Raw genomic sequence first — 16250 nt, 5'->3', positions numbered from 1 at the left:
AGGCACCAAAACTACACAGAGAAACCCTGTCTTGAAAAACAACAACAAAAAGAAGAAGAAGAAGAAGAAGAAGAAGAAGAAGAAGAAGAAGAAGAAGAAGAAGAGAAAGAAAGAAAGAAAGAAAGAAAGAAAGAAAGAAAGAAAGAAAGAAAAAGAAAGAAAGAAAGAAAAGAAAAGGAAAAAAATATGTCAAAATTTGTTTCTGTGGTGCATGCCTTTAATCCCAGCACTTGGAAGGCAGAGCCAGGTGGATCTCTGTGAGTTTGAGGCCAGCCTGGGCTACCAAGTGAGTTCCAGGAAAGGCGCAAAGCTACACAGAGAAACCCTGTCTGGAAAAACCAAAAAAAAAAAAAAAAAATGTTTCTGATCATCTAATAGTAATTACAATTTTAGGTCCTGTTTCTTCTCTAATTTTTTTAGAGACACAGAAACCCCAAAAGTCAAAGGGCAAATGATCCTTTACACTATCACCTGCCTTCAGGAGGAACAAAGGATTACTTAGCCAGGAGCCCAGCCATGTCTCTATGGGTGGAGTAAGTAGGGGACAACGGTCCACATTTCTTTACCCTTGAACCATGGTGGTGATTTGACCTTCTGAGAGAGAAGGCATTTTCCAGTGTTAGTATACCCACCAACTCTGTCATCCTGGTCTAAGCACAATCTCTACATTTGTATTTCCCATAAAACCGTGGGGGTGGAGCAATTCACTGAAGTGCAGTTGACCTACTAGGAACTACACCCTTGAGGAAAACACAACTTCCTACTCCAGAAGCCAACAACTATCAACCGCTTCTGGGCTAGGAGTAGGGGCTATTAACAACCCCCACCTCGTGTGAGAATGTTGACTGGCTTGATTTTGTGTAGGTCTTGGGCAAGCAAGAATAGCTATTGTGAGCATGTCATGAGTGGCAGTGGTCCTGTCATGTTGAGAAGACATTGTTTTGCTCTAGACTTCCCTGACTTCTGGCTCTTACAACTTTTCCACCCTCTCTTCCGAGGTGGTACAGAGAGAACACCTAGGCAGAGCTCAGGGCCTGCACTCACCACTGCCCTCGCTGGTCTCCCATGATTCCCAGCTTCAAGTTCTTCAACTTAGGCATGCTCATAGCTGCATTCATATCACAGAGCACACAACAGCCAAACCCAATTCCTTAGGCTGATCACCTTCCAAAGACTTCGATACCTTGATCTTAACAGAAATTCAGGTGACCACAGCTTTTCAACATTCATCACAGCAAGAGTTGCTGGTGCTTTACAAATCTGCCTGTCAGTTATATTTTCCTGAAGACCTTACATTTACTCTTTGGCAGAACATTTTATAAGATGCCACTTCCTCTGAAGTAGGATTTATAGTCAGTGATTGCCCTCTAAACTGAAGCCAATCAGGCTTTGCAGCCTATCAATGGACAGAAGCTACATCAAGCTGGAGCCAGAATCTCCTTCCAAAGCTCTGGTGCAGTTTGGCAGCTCACTTGCAGAGAACCGAACCTTGTGGTTTGGGTTGTGAGCCTAGCCTCGAGTGGCTGAGCCACCTCTCCAGCCCTAGAATTGAACCTTTATGGAGACTTCCCGTTGATATCTCTTTTTTTCCCTCTTGACATTTTATGTATGATAAATTGAATTGAAAAATTTTATATAAAACATACCATTCATATCTATGTTTATTTTTGTTTGTGTGCTTAGATAAGACAAAAGTGCCTTCTTAAATGCTCAAACACTTCTGAATTCTGATTACAGTTAGTTTGTGGGTCATCCCCAACCCCTGCTTTATATTTAAGGACTGTGCAGACCAGCCTTGCTTTTCATTCATGCTATGCTCATTCTACCACTCTGAGTAAGGATGTTCTGCTCAGAGGTACCAAGTTCATGAGATCAACTGCTGAACTTGGGGTCTCTGAATCACAGGTTTCCCCTTACATTTAGTCATGGTCATCAGGGCTCTCCCACTATGACTCAGAGGCTAGCCTCACAAAGCCAGAATATTGTCATGTTCTCCCCTCTCCATGTGTTCTGGCCCCTAGGACTATCTTCTCTTTGAGGACTAGATTCTGAGTCCTATTGTATAATCACAGCAGGGTGAGAAACCCACCTCTGATGGCCACACTGTTTTCCATCAAGATTGAAGCCAATTGGCTAGCTGGTTTTGGTTTGATTTTTTTTTTCCTTAAGGTGGACCTTGCTGCATTGCTAACAGACTGACCCTAAGTTCCGCACCTTGTCTACTCAGGGATGCTCAGCACCCTGCTGGGCTCTCCTTATTTCTCTCTTTAATTTGTTATTCCTCCTGAGATTGTTTTGGTCAGGGCCTTTCTTTTTGACAGACCCTGGACAAGATAGTCACAAATATTGTTGGCTAATTCTTTAGTTTTTTTTCTTTACTTTTTTCTCTCTTTGCATTTTGTTGCCAATGTTTTAAAGAGAAAATGTCTATGGTTAGAAAACCGCAGTTTTCATATCATCAAAGGAAAAGTTTACCCTTCCTCTCTTCCCTCTGATTGGCTGTTCACAGTGTGGTTGCTGAAGTGTGAACTCTGGAGCACACCCCTCCCTGCCTCCTATGAATATCCATCCCATCTTCAGCTCCTTGGTGTGAGTCTCAGAAGTAAAACATTTTCCAATTTCTGAAGCACTACTCAGAACACTCTAAAATGGACAGGAGACTCCACCCATCATCTCAGTTTTTTTTTTTTTTTTGTTACCATAAGAACATAATTGAGGTTGGGTGCATTAAAAATGAAGGGCTCTTATTTAGCTTATAGTTCTGGAAGCTTAAGAGCTTGTTGCTGGGATTAGCTTCTAGTCAGGGCCCAAGCAGACAACACAGACACCATGTGGTGGCGGCATGTGTGCTCTAGCAGGGGAAGTGCAGGCAGAGAAGGTGCATGAAGTCACTTTGACAAGCAAATTGGAGCTGCCTTGCTTTGTAATGATCCTCTCTCGAGATGGCTGACCCTGTTCTGGGAGCACAAGAGCTCATTCTCTCAGAACAGCACAAACCCCTTCAAGCATCATCTGCAACAATGCAATACTGGACAGTGAGGCTCAAGTTCTGGTAGAGACACAACCATTCAAACCATCGGCACATACACCCGGCGCTGATTTGATAAGTGCTTTGTGCTTTCATTAAAATCGAGATTGATATCGTGTGAATGTAAAATTTCCCCTATGGACTCGTGTCTTGAGCCATTAATCCCCAGATGGTGGCAGTATGTGAGAAAGCCATGGAATCTTCAGTATGTAGAGCCTTAGTGGAGGAAGTAGGTAACCGAAAGGTGAAGCTTGAAGGCTGACAAACTCCACTCCTTATACATTATCAGCTTCTTGATTTTGGATGCAAGGTGACGTGCTTCCCCCACCAAACATATGAATCCTTCATCTCTTAAGTTTTGCTTTTTTTCTCAGGTACTTGGTCACTACAATAAAAAGGTAAATAATTTGTGTAGATAGACAAATCTCTCCCACCCACCTCTTCCCAAATAACCACTCGGAGGCTTATATTACTTACAAATCTTTGGCCCGTGGCTCAGACTTATTACTAGCTAGCTCTTACATCTTAAATTAACCTATTTCTGTTCATCTATGCATTGTCACATGGTTGTTGCATTAATGGTATGTTGGCATGTTGCTCCTTGGGTGGCTGGCTGGTGTCTCTTCTGATTCTGCCCTTTTTTCTTCCTCTTTTCAGTTTGGCTTTCTTGCCTATCTATATTCTGCCTGGCTACAGGCCAAATCAGCTTTCATTTCTGTTGCTGTGATAAAATATCCTAACAAAAAACAACTGAAAGAAAAAATGGAGTTCTTCAGCCTACAATTTCAGATTACAGTCCATCACTGAGAGTAAGTCAGGGCAGGAATTTAGGGTAGCTAGTCACATCCACAGTCAAGAGCAGAGGGAAGTGAATAGTCCCATGATTTCTGGCATTCATTGGCTTGTGTTCTTCTGTCTTATATAATTCATGACCTCCTGCCTAGAAAATAATGCTGCCCACAAAGGGCTGGGTTTTCTTATGTCAATGAACAGTCAAGATAATCCCCTACAGACATTTCCACAGGCTAACCTGATTAGATATTCCTCATTAAGACTTTTTAAACCCCAGGTAATTCTAGGTTGTATTAAGTTGATAGTTAAAACTAAGAAGCACACAATTCAAAGGTCTATGATTTCTCTCACACACATCACAGCTGAAATGTGATGCCTAATTATCAGTTTGTGAGCAGTAATCATTAGCGTGTCCTAGGGAAATTGCAGTCTCGTACAGGGACTGTATGCCAGAAAAAATCATACTCTTGCCATCACCATAAGTGATCACTGTAAACTGACAAATCTTAGATTTTTTTCATCTTTTTGTCTTATCTACCTCTAAAGAAAACATGAAGATAATTTATTTTCTTAAGTAACACTAAACATGCCAAAGTCAGCATTCCTAAGAAGAAAATGAAAGAGCTGTAACCTAGAGTTATCCAGATCCACCACAAGGAAAACCCAACAAGCTGGCCAACTAAATAGAAGGGACTCTTGAAAGAAATGCAAGAACTATCAACACTGCAGTGTGCAGACTTCATGGGCAGTGACTAACCAGGTGACTAGAGAAAGCAGGAGACACTGTGCCTGGCTGTCTGTTAAGGAACCCATGACAACTTTGTGAGGTTAAGACAGTGATACAACAGAAGCATCCATCTCTTCTCGCTGAACGCTGCCAACATGGTGTTCAGGCGCTCGTGGAGGTTGGCCAGGTGGCCTACATGTCCTTTGGGCCTCATGAAGGAAAGCTGGTGGCGATTGTAGATGTTATTGACCAGAACAGGGCTTTAGTGGATGGACCTTGCACTCGGGTGAGGAGGCAGCTCACTGACTTCATCAAGTTCCCACACAGTGCCCGCCAGAAGTATGTAGGAAAGGCTTGGGAGAAGGCAGATATCAATGCAAAATGGGCAGCCACAAGATGGGCCAAGAAGATTGATGCCAGAGAAAGGAAAGCCAAGATGACAGATTTTGATTGTTTCAAAGTCATGAAGGCAAAAAAAATGAGGAACAGAATAATCAAGACTGAAGTGAAGAAACTTCAAAGCTCTCCTGAAAGCTTCTCCCAAAAAAGCACCTGTTGCTAAGGCTGCCATTGCTGCAGCTAAAGTTCCGGCCAAGAAGGCGACAGGACCAGGCAAGAAGGCTGTGGCCCAGAAGGCTTCAGGCCAGAAGGCTGCCGGCCAGAAGGCAGGTCCTCCTGCTAAAAGTCAGAAGGCTCAGAAGACCTCAGCCCAGAAAGCACCTGCTTCAAAGGCAGCTGGCAAGAAAGCATGAAACTGTGCAAAGGAATAAAGGTTCTTTTTGACATGTTGGAAAAAAAAAAAAGCATCCATCTGCCAGGAGTCAAGCGAAGTCTATGCTAGAGAAGCCATGCAGTGCCTTGTGTTAGTCTCAATAAATAGGTGAAGCCCAAAAAATAGACTGATGCTGTGTAACTGGTGTACTAGATTCCTTGCACCCTTTGAAGGGTAAAAATAAAGCTTATTTAGCTAATTAAATAGTTGTTTTGAAATTCAGTAGATTTAAAAAAAAATTATTTGCATGGCATGAATTCTCAGAAATCCTAGCACTTAGATGGTGTGGTGGCATATTCTTGTAATCCCAAAATTTGGAAAGCAGAATCAAGAGCTTCAAGAGTTTAAGACCAGGTCTTTCAAATAAAAACTAAACATAGAAATACTGGAATTGAATAGCATCATAAAGTCAAATGGAACTAACACATCTACAGAATATTCCACCCAAACACCAAAGAATATACTTTCTTCTCAGTAGCATATGTGCTCTTCTCAGTAGCACATTTCTCCAAATGTGAGCACATATTGGGACACAAAGCAAGTCTCAACAGGTTTAAGAAGTTGAGCTAATACCCGTATTCTACCTGACCAATGTGGATTAAAGCCAGATAACAGCAACAGAAAAAGCAGAAAGCTTACAAACTCATGGAAACTGAGCAACTCCCTGCTGAATGAAAACTGAGTCAAGACAGAAATCCAGGAAGAAAGTTACAAACACTGTAGAACTGAATGAAAATGAAAACACAATACGCCCAAGCCAATGGGATACAATGGTTCTATGTGGTTCTAAGAGGCAAGTTCACAGCACTGAGTTATTAACATGTAGTTTTTAACATGGAGCAGCACAGCTGAAAACTCAAGAAGAAATAATCCTGAGAAAGATTATATGGGAAGAAATAATTCAATTTAGCATTAAAAAAAGAGTAAATAAAAACAAAAAATAGTTACTAAGAATCAATAGAACAATAAACTAGTTCTTTGAGTAAATCAACAAGACTGACAACTCTTAGCCAAACTAAGCAAATGATAGAGAATAAAAAGACCCAAATTAAAAAATTAGAGGCAAAAAGAGGAGCATTTCAATAGACACCAAGCAAATTCAGAGACCCATAAGGATATAGTGTTAAAAAAAAGTATCTCATCAGTTGGAACATCTAAGAGAAATGGATGAATTTCTTGATATGTGGCTTACTGAAGGTAAATTGAAATGAAATAAGCAATTTAAATAGACCCATAACAGCCACTGAAGTAGAATTAAAATCTCCTACACCCCTTTCAAAATGCCCAGAGAACGATAAACTCAACACAGAAATACACCAGATCCTTAAAGAACTAATGCCAATACTCCTCAAAATATTACCCCCTGCAAAAAACCTGAAGGAATATATCCTAATTCTTTTGTGAAGCCACTATTTCATTGATACAAAAACCACATAAAGATCAAACAACAAAAAGAAATTATAGAACAATATACCATATGAACATAGGTTCAAAATTTCTCAATGAAATACTTGTAAAAATAAATCTAAGAACATATCAAAAAGATTATTCACCATGATCAAGTAGGCTTCATCCCAGAAATGCAGGGAGTGTTCAGCATATGTTAATAGATAAATGTAACCCACCACACACAAAAAAAAGACTGAAAAGCAAAAGCCACATGATCATCTCATTAGATGCAGAAAAGGCCTTTGACAAAATCCAACATCCCTTCATGAGAAATGTCCTAGAAAAACTCAGGATATAAGGGACATACCTGAACATAATAAAGGCAGTTTACAGTTAACATAAATAAAGAGAAACTCAAAGTATTTCCACTGTAATCAAGAACAAAGCAAGCTTGTCTAGTCTCTCCATAACTATTCAATATAGTATTTGAAGTCTTAGCTAGAGCAATAAGACAGCTCAAGAAGATCAAGGGGATACACTCAGGAAAGGAAGTAGTCAAAGTATCTTTATTTGCAGATGATGTGATTTTGTATGTAAAAGATCCTAAAACTTCTGTCAAGGAACTTCTACAGCTGATAAACTTTCAGCAAAGTGGCAGGAGATAAAATTAACACACAAAAATCAGTAGCCTTCCTATATACAAATGATTAATATGTCATGAATGAAATCAGGGAAACAATACCTTTCACAATAGCCTCAAAAAAGTATGTTAGGATAACCCTTAGCAAAACAAGTGGAAGATTTTTATAATAAAAATGTTAAGACATTGAATAAAAATTGAAGAAGACATCAGAAGATGGAAATACCTCCTATGCTTATGAATAGGTGGGATTAATATTATGAAAATGGCCATCTTACCAGAAGCAATCTACAGAGTCAGTGCAATCCCCATCAAAATTTCAACACTATTACTCCCAAAAATTTTAAAAACAAGCATCAGCTTTATGCAGAAATACAAAAAACTCAGGATAGCTAAAGTGAACCTGTATAATAAAAGAACTGCTGGAGGTATCACCATCTCAAGTTACAAGCTGAATTGCTGAGCTATGGTAATAAAAACAGCCTGGTACTGGCATCCAAACAGACCTGTTGACCAATGGAATTGAATAGGAGACCCATACAAGATCCCACCCACTTATGGAGATTTGATTTTTGACAGATAAGCCAAAAATTCATACTGGAGAAAGGACATTGCAACAAACGGTGCTAGTCAAAGTAGGTAGCCTCATGCAGAAAAATGAAAACGCATCCTAATATCTCACCCTGCCCAGAACTCAACTCCAAACGGACAAAGGACTTTGACATAAGAGCAGAACTATGAATCTGTTAAAAAAAGAAAGTGGGCAATAGGCTTGAACTCACTGGCACAGGAAAGAAACTGTTGTTTAATTTTTAGTATGTATTTTAGAAATTTTATTTATTTATTTAAGAAATTTGTTTGAATGTATGCACAGGCCACTGAAACTATCATCAACCAGGGCAGGCTATATCTCAAGCTGACAGCAAAACTTGGCAATGTCCACATGATACTAGATTTGCAGGCATGCGGCTCTGAGAGTGAGGAAACCATGGAGGCTTCTTCCAATATTTCAAAAAAGCTATAGAAGACAGACAACATGGAGTAGAGTCAGATACCATGTAATGTATAAAGGTGTGAAAAAGAGGCAAAGACACAGTAGAGAAACCAGGGTGTTTAGATGGCAGGGACGTGTGGACTGTTTCCTGGAGCAGGCTTGAGCAGGGCCATGACAGTTCCATGTGAGTTCTTGCCTGCTAAACTGAATAAAACTGTCCCCTAGATGGTCTTGTTCAAGCAGAGGCCACCTGTTACAGGTGCTCCCCTTTTAAATGAGTGTGTGTGTGTGTGTGTGTGTGTGTGTGTGTGTGTGTGTGTGTGTGCATGTGTGTGCTATGTGTGTGTTTATGCCTTGGAACTTTCAATGTTCAATGGGAGGCTTTGGAGAGAGGAAAAGGTGGAGGAAAATAGTGTAATTATATTATGAAGTAAAAAAAAAAAAATGAAAGAAATAACTTAAAAAGCCTGCATGGCATAGCGTTTATGTGTGCAGTTTTACTTCCTTATTTCTTATCTGACACTAATTCTCATATAACTCATGAGTCAACCTACACAAACATTTATAACTTTCACAAATCATGCTGTATTTTACCTCAGTATTTTTCTATTACAGGCTGAGTATCCCACAAACACAATTCTTGGAACCATTAATAATTTGTATTTTAATTTCTCTCTGTTTGGGAAATATTTTCATCTGCATAATGAGTTATCAGAAGAATGGGACCCAAGTCTCAACACAAAATTCATTATGTTTATTATTCCTATACAATGAATGCGATTTTATACAGTATTACTCTATTGACACAATAATTTTATTAAGTTGTTGACTATAACAAATGAGTTAAGTTTCTTTTTAAAAATTAATCATAATTTATTAATTGTAGGACTGAAGTTGGAGAGGAAGATTCACAGGTATGCTGAGCGGTACAGTCACACAGCCACCTGAAATCAGTGCTACAGGAGCCGAGGGGCCCCCGATGGATGCTGGGCAGAGCCTGTCCTCATAGCTTCCTGTTGTGGGCATTTTTATTTGTTTAGCTCCCATGGCAATCACTCTGGAGAATAAGCCTAGACTGTCTGGCATTAGGGTCACTGCAGTCAGAAGCAGGAATAAAGGGGCTCTTCCCCACTTGGCTGCTCAGCCCAGAGACTTCTCTAAGAGACACATTATATTGCCACTCAATCTCTGATCCAGGGGAGCCACCAAGCACTGATGCTCCTTAAGCTAAAAAGAAGACCAGGCTCGTATCTCCTCAAATTGTGAGTCAGCTCCGGAGTTCCTCTGCAGACTTGATGGACATGTGCAAGAAATGCAATTTCAGGAAAGACGATTCCATTCTGATATCGAGGACTGTATCAAATTAAATCATTGTGGCTCTTTCACTTAGGTTGGGGACGGGCTGGACAAGAACATGCCACCTGTTACAAGCACTATTATTAAATGGCACAGGGCTATAGTGAGGATAAGCCACTAGATTATCTGGAACAGAGCTAGATTCCAGAGGCTGGAGCAGTGACATATGAAGAAGGAGAGAGACACTTCTTTTAAAAGCTGCTGTTAGTGTGTCCATTACTGCTGGCACTGTCACCAAGTTGGCCTCGAGTGAAACTGTCTTTGGGTCTGGTGGGGCTGCCTATCTGAGATAGATAATGTTCCTTTGGGTCTATCTAGGAAAGGGATACTTTCCAACATTTCTTTCAATGCTGGCTTGGTTGTGTGAACAAACATTCCTGGAAAAAAATGGTAACAGCTTCTACTGAACCTGCTGTAAGGCTGATCAATTGGTTAGGACTTAAGTGACTGGGACGTTTGGAATGTTACAAAACAGAACCAAACTATCCTGGGCCATTAGCCTTGTCACCAGTCATTTATTATTCTCCTCTGTGTGGGGGTTAACATCTTTGTGATAATCTCAGTAAATCCTCTGGAATGTGCAGACACTTAGCTCCCACCAAACAAAGTGCTAAGAGCAGAGACAGATGGTGGTTACAGCTAGAGCCAAGACGTCCATGATTGTCTGTGACCTGTGTCCATGATGTTTCTGCCAATGTATTTAAAAAATATGGTGATTTATGACCCTTATTCTTTTCTATTAAAACTTCAGAAAGTTACTACCACGTTGGAATGTAATTTAATGAGAACCGAATCTTTGTTCCTGGGCCACTGGTCACTCCTATTTGGCTCAGACTAAGGCCTTCTCCCCTTTGAGCAGGGTGCTGAGCAGCATCTGTGTTGGCAGTTGTCATTAATTACCTGTGTTTTTCGTGAAATGGCCTCATTTTCCCACAATTTTTAATGGATATTTTTGCTCAGTACAGCAATATTGGTTGACAGTTCCTTAATTTCAGAATGTGAAATATATCATCTCATGATTTTCTAGCTTTTAGGGATACTGACAAGAGACCAGGTGTTTTTGCTGATGTTTCTGCCTTTGTATGGGAGTTGGTATTTATTCTTTATTTCTTTTATTATTCTTTCTACATTATGCACTTTTTTAAAACTAAATTTATCCTTTGGCAATTTCCTATAGGCACATAGTACACCCTGAATACTCTCAACACCTACTTTATTTCCTTTCTACACCTATCAACTCCCGACTCCTGCTTACAAGTCCCTTTCTCAGATTCATGTATTTTTGTTTTGTGACCCACAGAGTTTAACTAGGGTGACCTGTATGACTGGGTTTTGAACTATCCAGTGGGCCTGGTGGACTCAGCTTATGGAGCAGTTTTCTGGTCTTTCTCCACATCCTCACCAGCATTTGTGGTACTTTGTAATCTTGATGACGGCCATCCTGACTATGGGGAGGTGGAATCCTAAGTAGTTTAAATTTGCATTAGTCTGATAACTAGAACCAACAGACATTTTAAAAAAGAGTTTACTAGTCTGTCCTCTGTTTTCCTTTGCAAACTCTGTTTAGTTTTATATGTAGCCCATTTTAAGTGGGTGGTTTTCATTTTCTTGATGTCCAGGGTGGTTTTTTTTTTTTTTTTGGTTCTTTGTATACACTAGATACTAATCCTCTGTCAGATGTACAGCAGGCGAAGATTTTTCTCCTGTTCTGTGAGTAGCTTGTTTACTCAATTGATGGTTCCTCTGGGATACAGAAGTTTTTATTTAAGTTCACGAGATCTCATCTGTCAATTTTTGTTCTTATTGTGCTCCTAGATCCCTTTCCTGTGCACATGGGTTGAAGTGCACTCTACATGTTTTCCTTTAACACTTTCAAAGCATTGTTCTTATGCTGAAGTCCTTGATCCATCTGGCTTTGAGCTTTTTGCAGTGCGAGAGATACGGAACAAGATTCATTCTTTTACATGCTGCCATCCAGTTTTCCCAGCACCTTCTGTTGAAACTGCCATCTTTTCTTCAGTGTGTGTTTTGGTCTCTTTGTCAAAAGTCAGGTGGCCATGGGGACACGGGGTTATATTTGAGTCCTCATTCTATTCTGCCGGCCAGTGTGTCTGTTTCTATGCCAGTACCAGACTGGTTTGATTGAGATGACTCTCTAGAGTAATTTGAAAATCAGGTACGATGACTCCTCCCACATTTTCTCTTTTGTTCAAGATTGCTTTGGTTTTCCTTAGTCTTTTATGCTTCCTTTTAATATTTTCTTTCTATTTCTGTGAATAAGTGTCCAAGAATTTTGATTGATAGTGCATTACATTTGCAGGTTCCTTTTGGTAGAGTGGCCATTTTTCACAAGATTAATTCTTCCAATCCAAGAGCATAGCGAGTCTTTTCAACTTCTAGTATCTTCCCCAGCCTTCATCTTAAATGTTAGGAACTTTTCACTGTAAATCTTTCACATTCTTGATTAAGTTTATTTCCTAATATTTTACTTTATTTCTGTGGCTATCGGGAATGGGATTGTTTTCTTGGTTTATTTTTCAGTATGTTTGTCATTTGTATATAAGAAGGATACTAATTTTGTATCCTTCCATTTTACTGGAAGTATTTATCAGCTTAGAGAGTTTTTGGTGGACTCTTTAGAGTCTCTTTGGTATAGAGTTGATGTTTCTTACTTCATTTACCTGCTCACTTGAGCCCTCTCTATGGAAATCACACTTTACATTTCAGCCATCTTTCTTTTCTGATGTTGAGAAATTGTGAGCTTATGGGGGTTTCATACTGCATTGCTGTCTTAGTGTTCTCTTGCTGGGATGAAACACCAGGACCAAAAACAACTTGGGAACAAAGTGTTCATTTAAGCTTACATGCCCTGATCTCAGTCCTTTGTAAAGGAGTTAGAGCAGGTAGTTAGGGCAGGAACCTGGACAAAGGAGCTGATGCAGAGGCCATGAAGTATGTTGCTTACTGGCTTTTTCCTCAGGGCCCCACTCAGCCTGCTTTCTTACAGCATCTAGAACCACCAGCCCAGGGATGGCATCACTTCCTATGATCTGGGCCTTCCCACACCAACTTCAATCAAGAAAACGTACCACAAGGTTGTCCACAGGCTAATCTGTTGGGGCCATTTTCTCAAATAACATTCTCTCTTCCAAAATGATTCTCCCTTGTATCAACTTTACATAAAATAGTACAATTAATTGTTGGCTCAGGTTTTTTGTGTCCTTTTTTTTGTATTTTCTGTGTTTTAAACATATGTTATAATTAAAATATAGTTATATAACTTCCTCCTTCCTTTTCCACCCTCCAGCTTCTCCTATGCCTCCTCCCCCCAACTCTTCCCATGTCTTTCTGTCACTCCCCTCTCAAATTGATGACCTTGTTTCTGTGATTCTTCTTCTTCTTCTTCTTCTTCTTCTTCTTCTTCTTCTTCTTCTTCTTCTTCTTCTTCTCCTCTCTCTCTCTCTCTCTCTCTCTCTCTCTCTCTCTCTCTCTCTCTCTCACACACACACACACACACACACACACACACACCTAGAAATGGCTGCCTAAACAAGGCCCAAATGATTACCATACCAATAGACATGCTAATGCAGAAAGGTCAAAATCTCGGAGTCCCAGCCCTAGATAAAGAGCTACAGGCAATTAATGACTGCAGAGAGGGAGAACTTGTCTCATCCCGAGGATGAGTTATCAAGTAAACACTAAAACACGGTCAGCCGATAAAATCACATACACACAAACAACAGGAACAGACTCCACAGGTACTTTCTGCATTGGTTGGCATGGATTTGTCTTCCAGCCTTTGGTCTGGTGCTCCATTGTTTGTGTTCATTCTGTTTCATGTGATTCATTCTGGTGAGCTATCTCTCATGTGGTTTTGGCTCTAGGGGAGAGGCTAACTCCAGTAACAATGTAGTGGTTTGACAGCAGTTCCAGTGTTAAGTGAAATACAGAGCGTTGTGCCTCCTATAAGGTTCAGAAGCACTGGGGAAATTGTAGTTTGACTGTCTTTTGTTTTCTTTCTTTTTTAATGTTTTAGGGTCAAGTGTAGCAATTTTAAGTACTGAAGTAGAGAGGGAATAGAAAAGGAGGAACAAGGGAATGGAGAATGAGAAGGAAACTGTATAGAGTGGAGATAAATGCAGTCGAGAAAATGTTTATATTAGGTTTAGAGAAAGAAACGACAGATAAAGATGTTTACAGTGAAACACAGGAGCTGGAGAGATGGCTCAGCGGTCATAACACTGGCTCTTCTTCCAGAAGACTTGGGTTCAACCCCCAACACCTGTATGGCAGGTAACAACTGTCTAAAATCCAGTCCTGGGGGATCTGATGCCCTCTTCTAGGCCTTCTGGGTACTGCACACACAAAACATACACGAGACAGTATAAAATCTCAAAAACCATTACAATGTGATACAACATTTGTTATTTAAATAGACTGACACTTGTGGCCACTAAGCTCACAAGCGCTGTCATATACCCTAGGAAATGCCACTTAAAAAGTGCAGCAACCATTTGACAACATTAAATTATTTCAAAGTGAACTGTACAAAAGTTTTGTGGCAGTTATAGTATGACTCATCCCACAGGAAGTTTAATAGTTATAGGTCAGCCTTCCTTTCAGAAGTAAGTCATGATGGCATGTGGGATTCTTCCCTCTCTGATCACATCAGCTAATAGTTCCCAAGAAGTAATGACAACACACCAGGGAAACTGTTTTCTTCTATTTTTTTTTTATCTTTAACTAGATTTTCTGATTTGCTTTGGGTACTATAAAATATATATATAAAACAAAACACATTCCTGGCTTGTATATAAAGCAAGAAATGCAAAAGTTTTGTTTTGGCCAGGCGGTGGTGGCGCATGCCTTTAATCCCAGCACTTGGGAGGCAGAGGCAGGCGGATCTCTGTGAGTTCGAGGCCAGCCTGGTCTACAAAGCGAGTTCCAGAAAAGGCGCAAAGCTACACAGAGAAACAAAGCAAGGATGTTTTGTTTGCATGCAGATCTGTGTGCCACATTGTGTAGTACCCATAGAAGACAGAAGAGGGCATCTGACTCCCCTGGGACTGGAGTCAGGGATGGTTAGGAGCCACCACAGAGATACTGGGAATTGAACCTAGTCCTCTGGAAATGTTCTTAATGTTTGAGTCATCTTTCCAGCCCTAAAGGAATATTTCTTAAAAGAAATTTTACTACATTATCACAGCCTGGAAGGATGACTCCAGGAAAGTCAGGTAAGATAAACGGGATCTGTGGAGCCCTGCCCTTGACCCCTTGATGACTGAATACCGAGGGGTCATAAGACCTCCGGCTGCCCCTCTTTCATTGTGCAGGGGAGAACCAGTGAAAGATAAGGAATGAACACAAAAAGAAAGGAAGAAAAGCCATTTGGTACATGTCAACAACGCAGGGCACACCTTCCTGGAGGCATCAAACACATAACTATGTTAGAAGCTCTGAAACATAGGGTTAAATTCACTTCATTTTATGTCTCAAACATATCCTTAATATATGTGAAAGTTACGTACAAAGCACACAACTTGGGAAACCATTATACTTCTTGTTTTTGTCTTTAAGCAGATACTTTCAGAGAAGTTTTGCTTTCTAATACCCCTGTGTGCAGTCAGTGTCTGTTGTTCCACAGGCTCCCTGACAGCAATCCTTTCTATGAAGATGTCCCAGAATGTCAACTGTGTGATCCATGTGTATGGGCACCTCAGCCCTCACAGAAATCCTTGCCTTGCTTTTGTTCAGCTTCTCCTCATGGGGGTTCTGTAATTTGCACTCATCAAAGCTTGAAAATTGACTTGAATCAAAGGTTTTTTAGAAGCTGTAATACACTATCATCAAACCCTAGTGCCATGCAAGTGCACTCAAACTATATTTTCCGGCACAATTACATGGATAATTATGTCATAGCTGGTATTCAAATGAAAATGAGTTGCATTTACAAGTAATTATTCCATGTATTATTCTATGCTGGTGTCACCCATATCCATGCGAAATGCTTTTTTGATCTATGCTGTTCCTCCATTTACCTAATTTCAGATCCAATTTATGGACACCTTTTCCAAAGTGTTTAAAACTAAATCCATTGTCTTTTGTAATGGAATCTTGTATATTTGCATTCCCCTTTTCTTTGGCAAACATCCCTGGCATGCAGTTCACATTGCATTTGCTGTTAGATTTGGTCATCAGTTGTATGGATCACATCTGCTCAGCATCTTCCTTCCTGTCTCAGCTCAGGCCCTCCTTAACTCTCCTGTAGACCTTGAAGTTCTCCTAATTGATCTTTGTAATTATGCATTGAATACTTGAATACTTCAGATTTATTCTCTCGAGAAAAATCACATAGTTTTTCTGATTAAGACCCCACATTGTCTTCTAATTCCGGTCATATAAAGGCCCACATGCTAGGGGAGGCCACCCCAGCTTCATTAGCTTCAGGCCTGATTATGCTTCATTTTCTTGTCTATAATTAGCAATAATCATAACCACAACTCAAATGCACTTTGATGAAGTATTTTAAGTATCACTCCTCCTAAACCC

General features: G+C 40.1%; 1 protein-coding gene and 1 pseudogene across 1 annotated transcript in view; one reads left to right on the top strand and one right to left on the bottom strand.

The window, feature by feature from the left end:
- Gabrg3 (gamma-aminobutyric acid type A receptor subunit gamma3) overlaps nucleotides 1-16250 on the bottom strand; it is a 593792-nt gene that overhangs the window by 57541 nt on the left and 520001 nt on the right. The gene's annotated exons all lie outside the window — the stretch shown is intronic.
- Nucleotides 4703-5332, top strand: LOC131919446 (large ribosomal subunit protein eL14-like; annotated as a pseudogene).

The sequence above is a fragment of the Peromyscus eremicus genome, chromosome 1, assembly GCF_949786415.1.
Source record: "Peromyscus eremicus chromosome 1, PerEre_H2_v1, whole genome shotgun sequence".
Lineage (NCBI taxonomy): Eukaryota > Metazoa > Chordata > Mammalia > Rodentia > Cricetidae > Peromyscus > Peromyscus eremicus.
This window is presented reverse-complemented; position numbering and strand designations above follow the sequence as displayed.